General features: G+C 48.1%; 1 protein-coding gene across 28 annotated transcripts in view; it reads left to right on the plus strand.

Moving 5' to 3' along the window:
• Positions 1-12513, plus strand: part of TRERF1 (transcriptional regulating factor 1) — a 195752-nt gene that overhangs the window by 97149 nt on the left and 86090 nt on the right. For 2 of the 28 annotated variants that reach the window (XM_057698394.1, XM_057698381.1), the window contains exon 3: positions 10963-11555. The exons of the other annotated variants lie outside the window; for them this stretch is intronic. The gene's annotated coding sequence lies outside the window, so the exon portion shown is untranslated. The remainder of the gene's footprint in view (positions 1-10962; positions 11556-12513) is intronic. 28 annotated transcript variants of the gene reach the window in all.

Genomic DNA, 12513 nt, shown 5'->3' on the forward strand with positions numbered 1-12513 from the left:
GAGAACGTGTGAGTCAGTGGGTGGGTGCCCTGTGAGCACCTGTATGAAGAACATGTCGGCGGGCAGCGTGGAGGAGGAGGACAGGATGGAGGCTGCACCCCAGCCAGGCCCAGGGTCTCGGGTGGAATTCAGTCCTCCCGACTTCCTCTAACAGGCATGAGAGGATGAGGCTTTTTTTTTTTTTTTTTTACTGCAAAATGAATTTTAGTTGCAAAATACCTCCCTTGATGTCTTAGAATCAGTTTATGTTTTCTGGAACATTCAAGTGTAATTTGCAAATAATCACAGGATTAAACAATTCTGAGACTGCTTTACAGAGGCAGGAACGTGGGGTTGGATTTTTAGACAGTTTTCCGTGTTTGATTCACTCCCTTCTGGGAGGAGTTCTAAAGGAGGGGCTGCTGAGTCCCAGGCCCTGTAGACCTAATGCTGTTGATTTCTCTCCACGTTGCTGACAGGTGAGTGGGGATGCTGTGTGGCTGGCCGTCCGGGAGGCGGGTGCTCTGTGCTGCCACCAAGTCTCAACCTCCTGCTTCGGTCACTAATAAGCAGCTGCGTGCTTCTGCTGTGTGTCTGCCCGCAAGTGTGCACATGTGTGTTTGTTTTCAACTGTAAATAGCTTTAGGAATGTATAGGAATGATGCATGGTCTTTGTAAAACACTTGGAAGGAAGTTAAAACTGTTTTTACTGCTACTTCTTAGAAACAACCACAATGAACATTTGCATGTGTATCTTTCTAGATTTTTTTTCCTGTGTCCTCACACGTGTGCTCAGACACACGCATATTTACACAGGTGGGATCATTTTATATAAAGTTTAGGGGCCTGCTCTCTTTTGCTTAACAATATGGTATGGGCATTTTCGCTATGTCAGTAAAGATGAATTTGTCATTCATCCGGCACATACTAACCGAATGCCTGCCATGAGTCTAGCACTGTTCTGGGTGCTGGAGGTAAAACACTGAGCAAGAGATCAAATTTCCTTGCCCTTCTGGAACCAATGGTCTCATTGGGAGACTGGCAATAAATAAATAGGATATGAAGTAGGTTAGAAGGTGATAAGTGCTATGGAAAGAAATGAGATAAGGAAGGTGAGAGGGAGGGAGAGGAGTAAAGTGTGTTTTGCAGTTTTAAACAGAGTGGTCAGGTAAGGGGGAGGCCTTTGAACCAGCACGGGGGCTGCGATGTTTCGTGAACACCATGCACTGCTGAGAGGCTGCAGGGTGAGGTCCGTAGTTGGGGCTGGAGGAGGCATGCCCGCTGAGCCTTGGGAGCTTGGAGCAGGGCCCACTCAGGGCCCCTGTGGAAGAAAATCCAGACGTGAGCATTCAGACAGGGACCTACGCCAGTCATTAACGATAGGAATGACCGCCGTTTAGGTAACGTGATACAGATTCCAAAGCAGCTTTTTATCTGTTATCCTGGCCCTGCTGCTTACTAGCTGCACACTTTTGGGCAAATAGCATACCCACTCTGGGCCTCGGTTTCCTGTGAAATAATAGGGTTCTCGTGCCGTTTACATGAGTTCATCCACGTGCACATATAGAACGTGCTGGTAAGACCTATTACCAAAAAGTTCAGCTGTTATTATTGTTGTCGCCTTTCATTTATTACTCGAGACAGTTCTGCGAGGAGGACGTTGTGCTCAGTTTAGAGATGCAGAAGGTCGGCCTCCCTAGTTAACAAGGGCAGGGTGCTAGTGGGTGGTGGGGTCTCCGACTCCAGGCCCAGCTCAGTCCATGCAAGCACCTGCCCTCCTCCAGGTGCTCCTGCTTCAGGCAGATGCCCAGGAGACATGGCCACTACCTTCCTGATTGCTGCATGGACTCCTCAGAAGAGAAACAGCTTTTCAGGGGGGGTGGCTGGCGGGGCAGGGAGGGAGGGTGGCGTGGTTGGTCCGAGCAGAAGGAAGGAGGGGTACGGAGCTTCCACAGGGCAGAGCTGAGGCTCAGCAGCTCTGCTTGGCATCCCCACTGCTGTCCGTTTGGTGTCAGTGCATCTTCTTCTCCCTCCCCTCCAGTCGCCATAGACAGCAACTTGTAACTGTCCTTCTTGAGGACTTAGAGACGGACACGATGATTAGTGACTTTTCTAGTTCTAAATTTCTGACTTTGAGAACTGTCCCTATTCTTGTGTCTGTAGGAGGTGGTTGAAAAGCAGCACCACCATAAACACAGCCAAATCCCGTAACCATGATCACTGGCCTCCTTCCCGACGGTCTCCTGGCAGTAGCCTCACAGCTCACCTGGTCCTGACAGGCCCTCACGCGTGGAGGCTGTTGTACCCTTAGGGCAACATACTCTAAAGGACCTGTGGGTCTGAACAAAGCTGGGGGACGAGTGTCTAGGGTCCCTTCTCCTCTGAGGTCAACACCCCCACCCACCCCGCCACCCACAGGGACAACCTAGAGTAAATGCAGCACCGGGTTTGCTTCGTGTCTGGTTCTCTGAAATGGAGCGCGGAGTGTGTGTTACCGTGGAAACCATAATATAAATGGTGGCTGCATGTAGTTAAAATAGCACTGTTAGTTTTATGCTGCAGGTACATTATGAGTTCAGAAGGCTTTTGTGGGCTGGCCTGGGAGTCTAACCATCATTTAAAATATGGTTTCTGTGGCTACATGCTGTCAAGACTCTTAACAATTCCTTTTAAGCAAACCTTTAGAGCAAGTTGTTTGTAACGGGGAAATTGGCAGTCGGTAGTTTATATGATATTTTCTTACCATGTCATGGAGTTTCTCCTATCCCGGGATTCCAGATGGAGTGTAAGCTCTGGGGAAGTCCTGTGGCAGATGGAGGGAGCGGTGGCTTAACAGTTAGCATGTTCAGAAACAGCGTCAGGGTGTTGGTATGAGTCAGTGCCTGGTGGAGCTGCCAGCTGCTGTCTCAGAGTACAGAACCCGCCAGGAGCAAGGTATGGGGGGCATACCCGGGCACCGCATCCCAAGAGGGGCTTACACAGGTTGTTGTAAGACTGTGACAGCACTCCAACTTTATTCTTTTTTCAGATCTTTGTTGGAGTATAATTGCTTTACAATGCTGTGTTAGTTTTTGCTCTACAACAAAGTGAATCAGCTATATGTATACATACATCCCCATTTCCCCTCCCTCTTGAGCCTCCCTCCCACCCTCCCTATCCCACCCCTCTAGGTTGTCCCAAAGCATGGAGTTGATGTCCCTAGCAACCCAACTTTAAACCAAGTCATGTGAGTAACATATAAAGAAATCGGGCCTGGAAAAGAGAAGACTTGGAAGGAATTTAATAACTGTGTTTCATTATTTGAAGCACCATAATGTGGTCCCGCAAACAGACTGATAAGAGACATTTTAGTAATTTAAGGAAGGAGTTTGACAGCCAAAACTATTGAAGATAGGAAGAGTTGCTTTAAGAGATGGTGAGTTCCCTATCATTAGAAGTATGTAAGGAGAGGCTGGCTGGTTACTTGTGGAGGATACTATAGAGGAGATTTAAGTTCTAGATGAGTGATTAGACTAGACGTTAAAAGTCTTTGCCAGCCTACAGCTTCTATGATTCTAGGGCATAGATGGAAAATTAATCTTCTGACCCTCCTATTCAGGGTGATTAATAATGGCTGCCTGGAGCAAAGGTGAGACGGCTTTGGAGCTGGCGCAGTCTGGGCTGAGCAAGTAGGAGCTCCTTGATCGATTAGCAGTGTCTGCCACGTAGGGGGCCATGTTGCAGGATGCACAGCATTAGCCATCACCTTTCCAGTGGTGAGTGTCTAGTGGTGAACTTGGACTCAGGTCAAGCAGCAGCAGGGTGATCAACCATCCTGGGATCAACAGGGTTCTCCTGACCTGAACTTTGACTCCAAGACAATCCCAGGAAAACCAGGATGAATTGGTCACCCTAAGCAGAATGGATGGTCATCAGCGACTGCATATTGGGTTCCATTTCTACTGATGGTGAAGATGCCAGGAGCATAGGTGCGGGGCTCTGCCCTCACTAGGAGCCCAGCAGACACACGCAGAATCAATGCGTTGGATGCAGTTCCTGGGAAATGGTTGCACTATCCTTGCAATTAATTAATTTGTTTAATTAATTAAAATGACTTCACTAATTATATGTACAGGAGATTGCACATTTCATTAGGCTAAGCAGATGGCTCCACTAATAATTACCAAAGCCCGGGGTTGCTGGAGGGAGGGGTGTTCGCATATGAATTGCGGTTGAACACTTCAATGCCGTTCTTCCTACAAATTAAGTTGAAACTCCTATCCCCGTTATGTCCAAGATGGATTAAGGAACAGATTTTTCATTTTCTTCTGCTAGGGCCAGTCGGTTGTGGTAACTTGCTCCTTGTGACCGGGGATGGTTTTCTTCATCAAACAGCTGGCAGTGGAAGGGGTGTGGGCTCCGTGGTTTTGGAAGAGGGAGCCGAGTCAGGGTTAGATCTGGGGCCCCTGAGTCCTTCAGACAGCTCGCTAACCCACTGCATTGTGATAGTTAGCTGCATCTCCTGGAAAAATAACCGGCACCCCATCTCCAAAGGGAACTTGCCTTCTTCTGTTACCTTGTCCAGACCTTGCCCTGCCCTCACCCCTCTCCCACCCCTGGGGCCTTAGAATCTAAGGCAGACCCACGGACATGCCAGAGAATGAAAACCCTGACCAGCTACACACACAGACCAGGCAGTACCTGTACTTAAGTGATTCTGCATCACATAGGTGAGTGAGTGTGTTTCTGGAGTGTTCTCACTGTGGTGATGAGGACAAGGATTATTGGTAATTGACACGTATTGAGCTTCCCCTGTGGGCCAGAAACTTCCCGCACTCTTTGTAATTCTTGAAACAGCCTTGCAGGGCAGCTGTTAACTTACAGATGAGAAAATGAGGCTTGGAGAAGTTAAGCAAGGTGCCTGGGGTCACACAAAGCTGGGTTCATCCCCAGAGCTTTCTGTCTTTAAAGCCTCTTGTTCTTTCCACCTCCTGCTCTGCTGGTAAATGATTTGGGGTCATGAAAGTCCCGTACCCAAATCTGAGAGGATGTAAGGGGAAGCCACCCGGCTGGGCTCACTCCTGCACACAGATGGGGCACTGCTTGGGAGCCAGTCACCGCTGATGGGCCCTCAGCACCTTAGAACCCGCAGGGGCCTTGGGGTGATCAGTTTCCCAGCACCCATAGCCAAATGCTCAGTGCATAAAGATTCCCCTTTAAACACCAGTTGGCTGCCTGTGTTCTGGAGGAGTGAGGTACTGGTCAGAGAAAGTTCCAGAAAGAAATCGATCATTTCAGGAGATTCTTCAGAATGTTCATTTAATGTGATCTGATAAAAGAGTTTTCTTTTTTGCTCACATTCATGGTTGGGGAAAGGTGACCCTTCTGAAGCTCTATGTGTGGTATGTGAAGAAGAAACAAAGCTCAGGAGGAGGGAAAATACCACTTGTAAAAGAACAAATAGATCAGTCTGGATGCTGATGAATAGATGTTGAAAATGGCAGCAAGGTTCCTGTTAGGGCAAATCGAGTGTTGCACTTGGAGAACACGCTCACCCTTGTGTGATGTTCCTGGTGAACCCCCATCCCTCTCTGGTCTGCCTGCCTGCCCCGCCAGGGTACTCTTGGGGTACTTGTCCATCCCTTGAAGCTTTCACTGCACACTCCTTATGAGCTAGAGCAGGAATGGGGTGGTGTGTCTGAGTCACAAAAAATTGTGAATCATTCTTGAGATGATGGAGTCCTGAAAATGTGACTCATTTCTGTAGCATGTACAGGTAAGAAATGGCTGTTTGGTTGTGACTGGCAACTGCCATAGAATTTCTAATTTTGACTTGGTTGCTGTTGTTTTGGGGATGGGATCAGACCTGGCCACGGGGCGGGTGCAGCGTGGAAGGACGCAGTGCCATTTGGACCCAGTTCCTGCCTTTCAGCATTTTACCACCTGAAGGAGGCTGAGGCATGTCCGTAGTTGCAGAAAACTTGTCGGTTTGAACGTGTGTTAAGTGGTAAACCAAAAGATGGAAATCTTAAGCTTAATAAGGATTAAAATATATTTTTCCTAATCACATATCCAATTAAGTGCTGGAGGGAGGCTCCAGGGCCCAGCGAGGTAGCATCCGGATTACATCAGTCTACCTTAGGAAGAGCACTGGGCTAGTTCATAAATTGTGTTTCTGCTTACACATCTGCTCTCAGGAGTAGTTCCTATTCACGGCCTTCTGTCTTGGTTGGTGTCACAGCCTAGATGAGTTGGCTGAGTCTGCATACGTGCTGTGTAATTCAAGATTTGTTCAATATAAATGCACCTGAGAAATATCTTTACATCTTTTTATTAGCTCATAACAGTAATCCAAGAAGTAAAGACATAATAATGGAATTTGCTCATTGTTCTTTCAGCTTTGGGTAAAATTTGCAGCTAGGCTGAAGTTTCCGGAGATCAGAAGAGGTTGCTGCATGAGGACTGACAATTGGACATTCAGACTTGACCTTTCAAAAATGGGGGTTGGGCATCTGAGCCCGCTGTTACATTATGGGCCGGCAGTGGAGGATGTGAATAGGAAAAGAATAAGGGAAAATGGAGTAGTCTGGAGGCTGGTGCAAAAGCTGGATGGAAAGAGTAAGTGGGCAAAGAGGTAAAGCAGTCGGGCGGCGGGGGGAGAGGAGTTGAGGATAGGAAAAGACCACAGGCACACTTTTGGCTGTAAGTAACAGAAAAGCAAATGAATAGTGGTCTGAGTAACACATCCTCTCATAAAACAAGAAGTTGGGGTGAACACAGTGGTTGTCTGGTGTTGATCTGGCAGTTCAACAGTGACGTCAAGGACAGGAGTTTTTTCAGTTTCTCTGCTTTGCCCTCCTTGGTGTTTTGGCTTCTTGTCTTGTCAGTTCTGGGAGTATTGATGTGGTCACCCCGAGCTGCAAAAGGAGGCTGGCAAGGGGATTAGTAAGCTTTTCCAGCCTTGGTAATGGAGGTGGGCAAGAGGGGTTAAGAATGGCTGGAGGGTTATCCAGCCAACCATTGGGCATAGACCAGTTGTGAAGAAAAATACAATAAAAGCAAATATATGTTGAATCATCACCACAAAAACCCAGATGCTCCTAGGAGTTTCCTGTGTGTTCGGTACATGCGTGTTATGGTGTGGAAGGGCATCTTTTATTTTTATTTTTGTTTGTTTGTTTTCCTTTAAGAACTGTTATTGAGATACAATTGACATGCAATAAACTGCATATATTTAAAGTGTACAATTTGATATTTTTTTTCTTGTTAGTAATGTATATATAGCAATCCCAATCTCCCAATTCATTCCCCCCCCAACCCCCCCACTTTCCCCTGTTGGTGTCCTGTGTCTCTGTTTCTGCCTTGAAAACCATTTGATTTGTACCATTTTTCTATAGTCCGCATATATGTGTTAATATGTGATATTTGTTTTTCTCTTTCTGACTCACTTCACTCTGTATGACAGTGTCTGGGTCCATCTGTGTCTCTACAAATGTCCCAATTTCGTTCCTTTTTACAGCTGAGTAATATTCCATTGTACACGTGTACCACATCTTCTTTATCCATTCATCTGTTGATGGACATTTAGGTTGCTTCCATGACCCGGCTATTGTAAATCGTGCTGCAATGAACATTGGAGTGCATGTGTCTTTTTGAATGATGGTGTTCTCTGGGTATATGCCCAGTAGTGGGATTGCTGGGTTATATGGTAACTCTATTTTTAGTTTTTCAAGGAACCTCCATACTGTTCTCCATAGTGGCTGTATCAATTTACATTCCCACCAACAGTGCAAGAGCGTTCCCTTTTCTTCACACCCTCTCCAGCATTTACTGTCTGTAGATTTTCTAATGAGGAAGGACATCTTTTAGATCCCATTCCAGTAACGTGACTGATCACCACCAAATTCTGCGTGCGACACTGCAGGCTGGATTCAGGGAGAGCCATCTGAAATCCTGCTTGGGGGGAATGGTGCATAGGAAGAGGGGAGGCAAAGTAGCACCATTGTGGATCTACCTTTGCTCCAGTTTCCAGCCCATAATTCTTAGAAGCAGGACAGCTGCTTTTCAGAAGTTAATAGTAGAGCTTGTTAATTTCTGTGGAAATTCCATTTTAATGAATAGATGCATTTAACCTAGGACACTGAGCTTCTGGTAGTACCTCAAAGGCTGATACCCCGTCATCACCATTTTGAATGTCACACCTCTGTGCATGTGTGCCCACGTGTGTGCGTGGCTGTGCCCTCTATTCACATCCCCGTGGTCCAGATCAGTTTCTTTCGTTGCCTCACAGAATCCCCGTCTTGTCAGAACGCTGGTTCCCCTGCCCCCCCACCAGTTTCTTCCCTCTTTCCTGTAGCTGTGCCATACGGTGACCCTCCCTTCCCCACAGTGCTCTGTAGTGCTCTCTGATCCGTGGCTCTTGCTGCTTTTGGTCATTTGGTGATCGTTTAGGGCCCTGCCACTCACCCATAGCAGTGAATCAGATGCCTTTGATCAAAAAAATGGAAGCTGGCTGATTTAAATGCAACTCCTCGCTCTCCCTCTAATACTCTAGAGTAGCGCCTCGTACATGTTCATGTGCTCATGAATCACCTGGGGATCTCGTTAAAATGCAGATTCTGATTCAGGACGTCTGGGGTGGGGCTGAGGCTCTGCACTTCTTTTTAGCTCCAAGGTGATGGCGATGCTGCTGGTCCAGGAAGCAGGGATCTCAGCCCGCAACCAGATTTCAGGTGCCCGGCAGCCACGTGTGCCTATGGCTGCCACATTGGACAGCACAAATGTAAAATACTTCCACTGCTGCAGAAGGTTCTACTGGACAGTGCTGGCTTAAAGTCTAGCCAGGGAGAGAAGCCTGTAGTAAGTAAACAGACAAGCAAATAATGTGGAGCCATGGACGGCGATAAAAGACTAAGTATAAGTAGATGGACTTCCCTGGTGGCGCAGTGGTTAAGAATCTGCCTGCCAATGCAGGGCACATGGGTTTGATCCCTGGTCCAGGAAGATCCCACATGCCGCAGAGCAACGAAGCCCGTGCGCCACAACTATTGAGCCTGAGCTCTAGAGCCTGCGAGCCACAACTGTTGAGCCTGTGTGCCACAACTATTGAAGCTGCAACAAGAGAAGCCATCGCAATGAGTAGCCCCTGCTCGCAACTAGAGAAAGCCTGTGTGCAGCAAAGAAGACCTAATAAATAAATAAATAAATAAATAAATAAATAAATAAATTTATTTTAAAAAAAAAGACTAAGTAGAGGGAGGCTTGTCAGCGAATAACCTAATGGGGGGGGGGGCCAGAGTTTCCTTGAGGAAGTGATGGTTGAGGTGGAGTTGGATCAGGTGGTAACCAGGTTGGCAGGGAAGCTGGGGAGGAAAGAGAATCCCAGAGTTCAAGCACGTGAAAGTGCCTCCAGATCACGCTCGCTGGCATTCGGTAAATGGCATTCACCATGCATGCTCACGTTCACTGTTTAATCTGGAACTGTGTGGACGCGCAGACCCTGGCTGTCTCTGGTGGGCACAGGCTCTGGAGCCACATTTCCTAGGTTCGAGTCTGCTTGCTTAAACTCTTAGTGCCTCAGTTTCCTCATCTGTAAAGTAGGAAAATAATACGTACACAATAGAGCTGTGATGAGAATTGACTCAGTACCTATAAAGCCGGAGTGCCCTGTATACTGTAAGTGCTGTTGAGTTGTTGGCTGTTGTTGTTGTTGTTCCCCATGCCCATGACTTGTGAGCAGGGGGCTGCCCTACCTCCAGCTCCTGGTAGAATCGAGGAGTACCTACCTGGTGCCGGTCCCCAGCACTTGGAGGCAGGGCTTCTGGGCTCTGGGCTCCCACCGCCAGGTGAGCCAAGAGTTCTGGATCCTGGTGCCCCCTCCCCACCCTGCCCGATCTTGTCTCTATGCTTTTAATCCTCCCAACTGACGCTATAAATGCCGGGTTTCGCTGTACAGACGTCACAGCCATTGTAGTCATTTCCGTGGCATGTTAACAGTCCGGCAAGGTCAGTCCTGACACTAACGTGTCAGATTCACATCACTGTGGATGTTAGGACTCCAGAGGTGGAAGCATCTCGCTGACTTCCATCAGCCTGGACCCCAGTGTCCATTCCTGTCCCCCACAATGTGTCACTCAGGCACATGGTGGGTATCTGGATGCTGTGCAGCTGCCACGGCTGGATCGATCACTCACCGCTTTGAAATATCCGAAGGAGCACCCCCACTCTCCCATGTTACCTTTTTGCTTCCGGTGCCGCTGGGCCTGTGATGTGTGGTGGCCCTTATCTGGGCGGGGTCTCAGGGTTTAATCCCTTTACCCATGAGGAAGTTGAGACATCAGCGGAGCCATGACCTTCTCCACTGGCCTGTCTCGCGTCTGTCCTGCTGCCAGTGCAGAGCCAGTGATTTTCAGCGCAGAGAGTGACCACTCTAAACGGTTGGGCCTAGATAGAGGATTCGCTGCACAGGATTCGTTCCCAGAGAGATTTTTTTTCTAACCAAATCAAGATATCACCATGACGTGGCCCATCCAAGCAATTCTTTCTTGTAATAAGATTTGATACATGAGATGGACTTGTATAATATCGTTAGGTATAATAATATAATTGTTGAGAATATTACAGTGGGGGCTTGAGGTGCTTTACAATTTGAAAGGGGGTAGTGATGGTGGAGGTTGCTGAGATTACTGTTCTGCAAGGAGTGAGTGTGTCAGTGGTTGCGGCCGGTAGGTCTCCTAGGCTCTGTCTGAGGCTCGCCATAACCCCCCACAACTCAACCACCCTTCATATCCTTGGGTTCCACTTGCCTTCCCAGAGTTTGTTTTGTTTTTAGATTTCCACATTTATGCCTTCAGGCTTCTTGGCTTGTGGGTAACACACACGTTCATATGTATTTGTGTGTGCCCCCCCCTTTGAGCACACGCCTGTGCGCAAACACACACACACATCCCTTTGAGCTACTGTATAGTGTGATTGTATAGTTGTTTTGTTTGTTTGTGTTTTTAGTGATCCCAGCTGAAAACTCATCTAGGACTACCAACCCAAAAGAAAAAATATCTTTGCTGTATCCTTGAAATTTTCCATTTCCTTATGGCCGGGAGGTAGTCGGATGTGGCCGTTGGGATTCGTCACTGCCCTTGGCCTCCGCGTCTCTGCATCCGTTGGTGGGTGTCTGTGGGGCAATTTCCTCTTCACGTTAAGTAAGCACTGGAGGGGGCCCGTGTGGCCCTTGGAGGCTCCTATATTTTCCTCCCATGGAGGCTAAAGTCAGTAGCAGGGCCCCTTTTGGATCTTGTGGTTTTTTTCCATCCCTTGTGCCGGTTGGAATGGGGGTGTCCTTTTACTTAATGGTGGTGGGAACCCTGAATCCTTGCCCAGGGGTCCAGATCCGTTGTCAGGTGAGAAGAACTTTTATCCAGCTCCACAGGGTGGAGGGAGGCTGCTGGCTCTGACGTGGCTGCCGCAGGTTCATGTCAGGCCAAGAGAGCAGCAGCAGGGAAGGAGCCAGAGGCCTGATAGAGCCACGTTACAGGACCTTCGGAAAACATCCCTTCGGTCGCCCCATTCATTTCTCACAAGAAGGATGATAACTTCCTCGTGTAAGTAAGGCCTTAAACATTGACTGCAGTCATGAGCGCCCCAGAATATTGCCTGAACCTCGCTTCCCAGTTTATGTGGACCCCAAGGATGATAAAAGCAAGACGTGAAATAAGCTTGTGAAAATGGACGCATTTTCCTTTACTGATGATTTGAATCAGGACCCATCTGAGTTAACACCAACCAACGTAGGACTGGTTACTATTAAGGAACAAGCCCCTAGGCGATGAGGGCGTGCTTCTGTGCTGGGCTGTAGGAGGTCGGTTCACTTTGCTGCTCCCACACCTGACTTTTGTAGAACCCTCCAACCCCATCTCTTACTAGGCTCTCCTTGAGGACAAGGATTGGTTCATTGTCTTCCAACAGTCCCTGGAACATCAGGGGTGCTGTCTTTCTCACTGTTTGTGTATCTTTATTGGAAACATGACAGAGGTCTAGACCCATAGCATCAGACCAGTTTCCTGTCCTGTGCTCTCAGCTTGGCACAAAGTTGTGGCATCACTGAGCCAGGTGCTCCGTGGAAGATCCTCTTCTTACCCAACTGGAAACATTTTTCCAGCATGACCTGGGTCTTAAAAGCCAGAACACAGCCTTCTGGAATTCTTAGAAAGTAGACACCATGACAGGAAAGTAAATATTAACTGTCTTTAAAAACCAGTGGAAGAGGCTTCCTCAAACAGGCCCTAAGTAAAGTGAGAGCCCTTTGAGCACATTTACTGAGGTCAGGTTCACAGTGATGGAGAGGGAGGCCTAGAAAAGGAGCAAGAGCTGTCTCCTTGCCTTTAGATGGGACTGTCCCACCCATTGGGAAGTTGGGACCGTCACCTGCCAACAAGGCTTAGGAGGGATGCTCCTGCCCACTCCCATGAGGTCTCTCTCCTATCACCTGCAGCCCAAGGAGGTAAGGGGGCTCTGCCATGAGCTTCACCTTGACCGTCCGAGGAAATCCAGTCCTGGATC

Source organism: Hippopotamus amphibius, chromosome 11 (genome assembly GCF_030028045.1).
Source record: "Hippopotamus amphibius kiboko isolate mHipAmp2 chromosome 11, mHipAmp2.hap2, whole genome shotgun sequence".
Lineage (NCBI taxonomy): Eukaryota > Metazoa > Chordata > Mammalia > Artiodactyla > Hippopotamidae > Hippopotamus > Hippopotamus amphibius.